We start from the raw sequence: 10,400 nt of genomic DNA on the forward strand, positions 1-10,400 counted from the left end.
GGAAACTGTATTTTTAATGAACACCTTAGGTCAGAGTCAGAGGCACTTGGAGGGCTCATTAAGACACAGAGGAGCAGGCTCCATTCTGAGTCTCTAATTGTATAGGTCTGGGTGGGGTCTGAAAATCTGCATTTCTAACAAGTTCTCAGGTGATGCCAATGCTGCTGGTCTCTAGAACACACTCGGAGAACTGCTGCTCCGGGAGAGTCTTATGAATACCAAAATTTGAAAATCAGTCGCTGAAGGAAGAAGTGACAGAAAAGGCCTGTCCCCAGAAAACTGTCCTTATGGGAAGGCTTGAAGCACCCTGTCTGATCTCTTTCAAAGCAGAACCTAGACAGTCGGCATTGTGGAAGCTGCCTCTGCTTAGGAGGCAGGAACAGAAGCAGGGAGCTCCCCCCCACAAAGGTGGCCGGCTCTTCAGTGCTTGGTGTGATGCTCGCTTCAGAGACTGCTCCCTCCAACTCAGCAGCCATAGATCACCTGCGCTCTGTGCAGGTCCTTGCCACACTTCCCTAAGCTGGTACCATTATCTGGCCCTTGGTATATGTGTTTCAGGAGCAACACGAAGTAGCCCATGTTGCCTCCTTGGTGGATTGGGAACTTCTTCCTCCCTTCTTGCCTTGTGGAACTCATAGTCATTCTTTGGGAACCCATAATCATCATCATTTCTTCCATGAAGCCTTCAAAAGCAGAGTTTGTTGATCCCACCTCTGGATTCTCATTCTGGGCCTCATCCAGAATGAGAACATCGCCATGTTGGAACTACTGCATTGCAGGATATACCATTAACAGCTGGGAGGCCTCCCCTCTAGACTGCGAGTTCCAGGAGGATGGAGCTTGTGTGAAATATGTCTTTTTATCTGCAGTGTCTAGGACAGTATCTGACCTAAGAAAATATAAACGTTTCTTAAGCCCTCTGTCAGCCCTGATACGGCACCTTGTATATAGGTTAGACTGAACAGTATTTGGCAGAGATCCTCAAGGCCTACAATAATAACATGGGGAGGAAGCTGGGTGTCTATCGACAATGTGGTTAGAAGCAACCAGGAGACACATGTGCCTAACCATTGGGCTACTGTGACCTGGATGTTTTTGCTGCCAAAGTGTCTAAATGGTTATGTATAAATTGCTGTGTAAGAGGCGTTTCAGAAGTGGATCATTTTGAGTGGTCTATACTGTTCTCACTAGCCTTGTCACAGCAAGTCAGAGAGTTTGAAATTCACTTAACAGTAAACACCATCAGCGACAGGTTGATGTAAGGTAAAGTCATGATATCGGCTCCCATCTCTTGCCATCTCCCACTAGGACAGGGTAGAGTCACTTTTCTCCTAGAGCCTCCATGGCCACAGGATCAGAACAAACACGCTTTTCAAAGACATCCGTTCCAATAGGGATTTTAGCCCAATTTCTTTCCTTGGCATTTGGAATTCACTGCGTGCAGCATGGGGCAGTGCTGGAGAGACTGCAGGGCGAAGGTCATGTTTGCCAATAGCCAGACCACCTGAGTCTCATTGAAATGCCTCAGACCTCAAGCTATTCATGCAGGCTGGGGAAGAATCCATGTGGGCAAAGAACATACTGATTAAAAATGCAAACGTTTTCATGGTGAGACTTATATGTGTCAGGACCATCTGCTGGTGGAATTAATAAGCCTTAGGTGCTAATTTGTTAAAGAAAAAGTAGATATCTGGAAGTGAGAACAGAGAACTGAAAACAATCTTTGATGGCACGAGTAAAGGTGAAAAACCTAATTAGAATAGGACTTGGTGCTAGCCTAAGGACTGTAGCTATTCCTGCTTCTACATCCTTCAAATTGAGTACCAGGGTGCAAAGTTTTTGAAAACCATTTCTTTCTTTGGAATTTTGTATTGTACTAAAAGACAATTTTGTTTATTTCCTGTTTTGTAGGTAATAGATGTGAATATAAATATTTCAAAATGAGAACTATTAAACATAAATGACAGTGAATTGTCTAAGTCTGCAATTAAAGAGGGGTGGGTACATTTCTCATTTTTCCCCTATATTTCCCTTCTCTGTCCCCACTGTTGTCTTCCTCCATCTCTCAGCTAGGACTATTACAGTAGCCTTTGAACTGAACTCATGGCCTCCAGTATTTCCTCCCTTTGAAGGATCAATGTAAAAGGCACATCTGCCTACGTAACTCCCCATCATCTTCAAGTTAAAGCTAAAGTCCACTATGATTCAGCTCCTTACTAGCTCTCCAGCCACACACCCAAATACTCCTACCTCAGTTTTCACCAACGTGCTGATTATTTCCCTGTAGCTCCATGCTATTGCATCACTCCATGCCTCTGCCAAAACTTTCTCTGGTGGAAAAAGCCTTTTCAACCTCTTTTGATTTTGTTGACACTTTGATTTATCTTCTAAGTCTCGACTCTTTGCCACGTGAAAGTCTTTGCTTACCTTCCAGTTTGAATTAAGTGTCCCTCTGTTTAACTCTATCAGTGATTGGACTCTTTTCTTTTTTTTTTTTTTTTTGAGATGGAGTCTGGCTCTGTCGCCCAGGCTGGAGTACAGCCGCACCATCTCGGTTCACTGCAAGCTCCTGCCTCAGCCTCCCATGTAGCTGGGACTACAGGCGCGTGCCACCACACCCGGCTAATTTTTATATTTTTAGTAGAGACGGGTTTTCACCATCCAGGATGGTCTCGATTTATTGACCTCGTCATCCGCCCGCCTCGGCCTCCCAAAGTGCTGGGATTACAGGCGTGAGCCACTGCGACTGGCTTGGACTCTTTAACAATCCTCTGTCTCATTTCCAGTGTAAACACTCTGAGGTCAAGAGCAGTGTCTGCTTTATCTTTGTCTCCATAAGCCCCAAGTAGGAACCGACTGTTGGTTGAGTCTAACCAGACCAAGGATAAGGAAGTGAGCTTATTAAATGTTTACCAGAAGAGAAAACAATATAGATTCTAAATAACTAAGTTCTAATGGTAGGTTCATTTATTAATGTGTGGTTATAGCAGAAGTTAAATCGTCACTGGAGCTTAAATTAACGAAGTAATAAAAACTCACAGTTGGTGTGATGCTCGTCTCAGAAACGCCGCCCTCCACCTCAGCTGCTACCAAACACCTGGGCTCCTCCGCGCTCCCTGCGCACCTCCCAGCCCGCACCACCCACCATTTGGCTCTCAGTAGACATCTGCGTTGGTTGTCAGGAGCAACACAAAGCCGCCCATATGGCCCATGTGCGTGATTTTAAAGTTCTAGCGGACTCTTTTCAACGTGAAGGTGTCTTATTAGGTTTGTTTCATTCATTAAAATTAAAAGCAAAGATTTGTCCCTGCCAAGTAATAAACTGAAAGAACACATAAACCCGAAGGGAAAATTGCAAGAACGAAATCAACAATAAAGTACTGCTGTCGTAGTTTAAAGGTCGGCAAGCTGCTGCTGCCTTTTTTTTTTTTTTTTTTTTTTTAAAGGCGGGGTCTCCTGTCTCACCCAGGCTGGAAAGGCCGGAGTGCAGTGCCGTGGTCATGGTTCACTCCAGCCTCGACCTCCTGGGCTCAAGTGATCCTCCCACGTCAGCCTCTCGAGTAGCTGGGACCACATGGGTGTGCCACCATGCCCAGCTAATTTATAAATTTTTTTTGTAGACACAGGGTCTCCCACGTTGCTCAGTCTGGTCTTGAACTACTGGGCTAAATTGATCATCCAGCCTTGGCCTCCCAAAATGTTGGGATTACAGGCATGAACCACTATCCTTGGTCAGCAAACATCTTCTTAAAGGACTAGGTAGTAAATATTTTCAGCTTTGAAGACCATATGGTCTTTGAGGCAGATACTCAGTTCTGCCATGATAGCACAGAAGTGGCCATCGGCAGTATATCAATCAGTGTGGCTATGTTGCAATAAATCTTTATTTACAAAAAAAGCAGGCAATGAGCTAGATTTTCCCAAAAGGCCAATATTTACACATGGCTTCATGTATTCAAAATATGTGTAAATGTGTTTTCATTTTTTTTTTTTTAAGAAAAGCAACCAATTTGAGAAAATAACAATCACATTTAATCAAATAAAAATCATCACGGGGGATCAATGGTAAAAAAAAAATGTTTGACTGAACTTAACCTCATTATAAGTAGGTTTTGCAAGAAACACAGGTCCAGCATTCTGTTCATACTTTTATCTGTCACACTATTCACAACATCCTTTAATAAGTGTATTTCTGTCTCCTTCAGTGAACCAGGAGGGAAGCCTTAACCCTATTTATCTCAGTTTCTCCAGTGCCCAGTAAGTGCTAGACACACAGTACGCACTCAATATCTTATTTGTTAACCACTAAAATCAAGAGGAACAACCGGGCCAATTCAAACTGCCAGTTATTTGGTCTTGGATATTTGGTCCTAACATTGTACTTGATAAATGATGCATCCACTACATAGTTTTCCAACTAGCTGTGCTGTGGCTTATGTTCTTGGCAACAAGCCCATTTTTTTTAACCCTTCAGAATATTTCTGGAATCCCTTCCACCTGCTTTAACACCTTCTTGCCACGTAACGTGGGCCTCTGCTGGGGAAAGATTCCCTTGTCTTAAAACTCTTTTCTGGGCTGGGTGCGGTGCCTCACGCCTGTAATCTCAGCACTTTGGGAGGCTGAGGTGGGAGGATCACCTGAAAGCAGGAGTTCGAGACCAGCCTGACCAACATGGAGAAACCCGTCTCTATCAAAAATACAAAATTAGCCAGGCATGGTGGCGCATGCTTGTAATGCCAGCTACTCAGGACGCTGAGGCAGGAGAATCACTTGAACCCAGGAGGCGGAAGTTGCAGTGAGCCGAGATCACGCCATTGCACTCCAGCCTGCGCAACAAGAGCGAAACTCTGTCTTTAAAAACAAAACAAAAGAAAAAAAAACTCTTTTCTGCCAGCTCTAAGAGGAACTTCACTCACCAGCCCTGTCTCTCTGGACACACACACATCCCATCCTCATACCATCCAAGGAAAAGTGGGAAGGAGAGTTCAGCAAACGAAACAGAACTCAAAACAACAAACTTCAGGTCTCACCCTCAGAGCCATTGACCTTCAGAGATCTGACAACACATCAGTAAGACCCTGAAATTTTGAATTACAAATTAATTATCTCAATGAGGGTAATGAAGACCTCCTGGTGTAAGGTTGCCAGATTTAGCAAATAAAAATAGGAGGCTCAGTTAAATTTGAATTTCAAATAAATATCACATGGGATGGGACATACTTATATACAGAAGCATAACTTTTTTTTTTTTAATCTGAAATCCAAGTTTAATGGGTCCTCTCCTATTTTATTGGGTAATCCTGATCTTGCAGGGTAGCCGGAGTTTAAAGAAACAGCTCTAAGACACCCAAAGTCAAGGACAACGAACATGCAAAAAACATTTGCAGTCAAGGAAAGAGAAGCAGAGAAATCACCCCACTTGAGCCTGAAGCTCATGACTGCCTTTCCTTCTTGTTGCTTATGGGAACCGGTATCTATCTATCTATTTATCTACCTATCTACCTTGTTGTTTATATGTCATCCATTTACAGATAGAGACATCTAATGTTTTGGAGTAGGCCCTAAACCCAAGCCACCAGCATTTCAATTCCTGGCCTCTCTGATCAACTGTGTGATCAGGGACAAATGTGAACCTCTCAACCTCAATCTTCTGTGTATAAAATAGGAATAATAAATGGTAACTAAATCAGTAGGTTGATTTGCACTGAGACTGGCATATATTATAAGCATAATCACTGTTTACTATTATTATTATCATTGCATTTCTCTGTATTGTGACAAAATACTGTTACTGATGTCTTGGCTCCCTCACACACATCTGAATGCCACATCATTCTTCTGTGCCCAGAATAGTGCCTGGTACAGAGAGGGCTGCCAATAGTCCCTTGCTGAATAACTAAAACCCTCTCCAGGGACCTATCCCATTCCTCCAGATGGCTGTGCCCCGGGCCTGGCCAGCACTCGAACCTCAGAACTTCTCCACCTCCAGCATCTGAACCTCAGATATCTCACCCTTCTACCTCACCATTTCCTCTGGCCTATCTATTTGTCCTATAATGTTCTCTAGTTGAACTTCAGAGTCTAGTTCCTTATTCCATCCTGTTCTTTCTCTAAGTACTTATTTCTAGGTATATGAAATGCATTAACTTACGAGTTTAAGTTCTAAATTCTAGTCTTTTTTTTTTTTTTTGAGACAGAGTCTTACTCTGTTGCCCAGGCTAGAGTGCAGTGGGATAATCTCGGCTCACTACAACCTCTGCCTCCCGGGTTCAAGCGATCTTCCTGCCTCAGCCTCCTGAGTAACTGGGACTACAAGCACGTGCCACCATACCCAGCTAATTTTTGTATTTTTAGTAGAAACTGGGTTTCACCATGTTGGCCAGGCTGGCCTCGAACTCTTGACCTTGTGATCCCCCCACCTCGGCCTCCCAAAGTGCTGGGATTACAAGTGTGAGCCACCATGCCCAGCCCTGACTTTCTAATTGTCTATGTTACTTTGGGCTTCTATATAACCTCTTTGCTTCCATTTTGTAAATAAAAAAAGAATAAAAACCTGTGTCTTCCTCCTTATTAGTGTGAAAAGCACTTTGAAAACTAGAAAAACAAATTAAAGATATGACTATTTGTTAAAGTCCTAAGACATATATATTTCTTGATATAGTCTGTGTTATTCATAACAATAAATAAGGATATGTGGCAAAAACCCAGTTTACAGAGATTGGGGATATCACATGTAATTGCATCTATATTTAAGTAGCTCAGCCTTCCAATTTCCAGACTTTCAGATCGATCATATGGTTGACCTTTTTTAAAAAAAGCTTTCTCTCTATGTGATCTATATCATTAGAGCTCTGCTAATCTACCACAGTCCATAACTACTGGTGATAAAGGATAGAGGCCAATTTCATTTAAACTGCAATCTCTGTTGAGTATTGTAGTTTACAGTTGAGTTGCAGAGTTGGAACATTTAATCTGCATGGCCCATTTAGCACAAGGGGAAAAGGGGCCTCTGCAGAATGGGCAGCCTGACTTGCATTTAGTAATCACACTCTGGCAGGGGGCCTGAGGAAGTCACAGGAAATGGGGCCAGATATTCTCCTCCCTCTAGGTCTGAGATGGGGGTAACACAGGCCTGGTGCCCGGGAGCACAATGAGGAATCACACCAGATGCCAACGCTGAGGTGCTCTGTGTCTACTATAAGGGGGAAGACACCAACAAAAATGATTTAAATACAAGGTTCAAAGGGATGACTGACATGAGTGGGCACTGACCCCATCCCCTGGAGGTCGGAGAAATGTGAGGTCAGTTCCAGATGCGGAAGCTGAGGGAAGCTTTATGCAAAACCTGGCATCTGAATGGGAACCCTACTGCCTAAGTTTGAATTAGTTGATTGTATGATTAAAATGATCGAATATTAAAATTTATATTAAGAAATGATCATGTTTAAATAAAAGGTGATAATGAATATGCCAGCTGAGTTCTACTCATTTTGGTGACGAGAAGCATCACATCCTACATCTGGGGTTCTGGTAAAGTCCCTTGAGAAAAGGAACAATAACGGATGATAAAATCATCACTGTTTGGAGAGCCAGGCATTTAGAGTTTTACAAACTTTATCCTCCCTAATAATTAGCAAATCGTTACAATGCACCCCAGGCAGTCAAACTCCAGGATCCACATTCTTAGTCTCTGTATTAGGTTGCCTTTGTAAGGCCTCAGTGTCTGGCATTTTGTAATGGAAAAATCTGGGGTATGTCCACAGATAGACAATAAGTCCTTGATTTTAAAGGCTTGTCTTTCAAATCACTACGGTTGGCCACATAACGTTTTTAGCCAGAACATTTTGCTAATTATAACAACAGGAAAATAACAGTCACTTCTTGATTATAAGTGTTAATGGAGGAGAACAGTAGCATCGATAATCCAATGTAGCGAACAAAAATCACCTGTTGGTTGATTACATTAGATTACTTTAAAAACTGCATGACATTTTTGTTGCTAATTATGTGCTATTTGTATACATTTTATAACAACATTCTTTGGCATATTCGTAGTGAGGCAAGGTGGTGGAAGAGACTGGGAAAAGGTTAATCAGGATTTAACATTGCCTCTTGGATATAAACAATCACATTCTTGATGTTGGGAATAACACAATCATTTTATCTTAATATCAAAGCCTATGTACCTCCCACCTCACAGGCTGGAAGAATTCAGAGTTTACCTGAGAAATGAAGCTTATCATCCATGTCTTCTGCGCCCATGGAAAGGTGCTGCTTTGTATGTAGCATGTGTGGGCTCCACAGAAAGTAGGTACACTGAGAGAATCCAAATATCTGGCAGAATAGAATTTCCTTTCATACAGTTAAATCACAAGTGGATTCCACACACACAAAAGAGGGTAAGAGTAGGCACTTGGAAAGGTTAAACAAGCAAAGCAAATTTTCCTAGTGCTCCTCCTTCAGAAAAAAATCTCAAGCAGTAATATATTCATTCCACTCGAGTGTATTACTCGGGCTAAGGGCCGAAGAAAGTCCCCTTGGCTGGCTAAGCATGGAAAATCTGTTACTTATACCAACCCAGCATTTCTTCTCTTACCTTTGGAAAACAGCAACTTAATTTTCCTTTAACTATCCCTCCCCTATGAGTACAGGCTTAGTCTGATCAAGGTACTCTGGCTGTGCAACTCAAATGGAACTGATCACTTTCCCAGGAATCTGAATATTGAGCATAATGGCATCAAAATTGGAAACAAAGCTCATTCATCCCCACAATTGCACCCCAGAAAGACTTTCCAAAGTCCCCACTATCTGTACCCGCAGAGTGGCCTGGTTCTTATTCTCTTCAAGACTTGGTCCTTCAGTGTTTCCTTGGCTCATGTGATCTAACCTGTGTCATTCTAATTCCTTACTTTTTGTTTGCTCAAGTTACCCAGAGTTGTTTCTTTGCTTACAACCAGTGGACCCTACCTGAGGCAACCATGAAAGCCAAAAAATGAGACAAGCTTGGGTGGAGGTGCTTATGGGGCACTTTCTAAAACATCTTCAGCTCAGTTAGATTCAACTAATCCAGGACCTCATTTACCCAATGATGAAGCCGATTGGTCAAATACTTCTTCCAGGCACAATGTTAGAAGCCAGGTCTTTTAACGCTTTTCAGCGTATCATGAAAGTAATGACACAGTCTTCCCTGGTTGGTTTGCTATGGCACACAGGCAGGCAACTGATGCAAAATGCTACTTCAAAGACCCCTTCATTCAATTAATCAGTGAGTATTTATTGCAAGGCACTGTGCTAGGCACTATGGAGAGTACATGGAAGATAAGACCAAAGTCCCTGCCCTCAAGGAGCTTACAATCTAGTTGGGAAGACAAGGCATACATACAAGAAAAGTAAGTAACAATACAGGAGTTAAATTAAAATGCAAGATAACAGTACAAGAGATTTCCAAAAGTAGTATCTGATTAATTACTAAATGAGTGGCATTGATAGGGGTTGCAGCTAATTCTGAGGAAGAATGTCATAAAGGACTGAAACATGGGAAGGCTTTGCAGACAAACTGGGGCTGGAGCTACTGTAGGACAGCTGGGACGTGGATGGGAGAGAAGGGTGGAGAGGGAATTTCAGGAAGGGGCAGCCATAAGACCAAAGGCACAGAGGTGAGACAAAAAGCAAGCAGTGTTCAAGGGTCAGGGAGGGCTTAGTGTGGCTGGATGCACAGTTAAATTGTTTTGGATTAAAAAGGGCCTTAAGGACCAGGTGTGGTGGCTCATGCCTGTAATCCCAACACTTTGGGAGGCCAAGGCAGGCAGATCACTTGAGGTCAGGAGTTTGAGACCAGCCTGACTAATATTGTGAAACCTCATCTCTACTAAAAATACACAAATTAGCCCGGTGGAGTGGTGGGCACCTGTAATCCCAGCTACTCGGGAGGCCGAGGCAGGAGAATCACTTGAACCCAGGACAGGAGGCGGAGCTTGCAGTGAGCTGAGATCGCAACATTGCACTCCAGCCTGGGTGACAGAGCAGACTCCGTCTCAAAAAAAAAAAAAAAAAAAAAAGAGCCTTAAATGCTCAAGTTTAGAACTTATCCTTTTGGAAATGGGGGGGTGAGAGAAACAACACATATACTTACAGTAAATATACAAAAGACTTAGCTAATCAAGAGAAAATATTCAAGTCTCTTCAAGACATTTACTTGTGGATTAGGACCCTCTCTACTTCCAAAGAGGATTTGAAATCGTGTCTTCAGGGTTGTCAATTCCAAAGGAATAGTTCTGGGTCATTTAGATTTGGGTAGAGACTTCTGAGTCCCTCTATGATCCCAAATTATAATTAGCACAAAAGTAAGCTAACAAATTCCCTGACAGGCAGGCAGGAAAAATGCTCCCAAAAGACAAGTA

Source organism: Chlorocebus sabaeus, chromosome 22 (genome assembly GCF_047675955.1).
Source record: "Chlorocebus sabaeus isolate Y175 chromosome 22, mChlSab1.0.hap1, whole genome shotgun sequence".
NCBI lineage: Eukaryota > Metazoa > Chordata > Mammalia > Primates > Cercopithecidae > Chlorocebus > Chlorocebus sabaeus.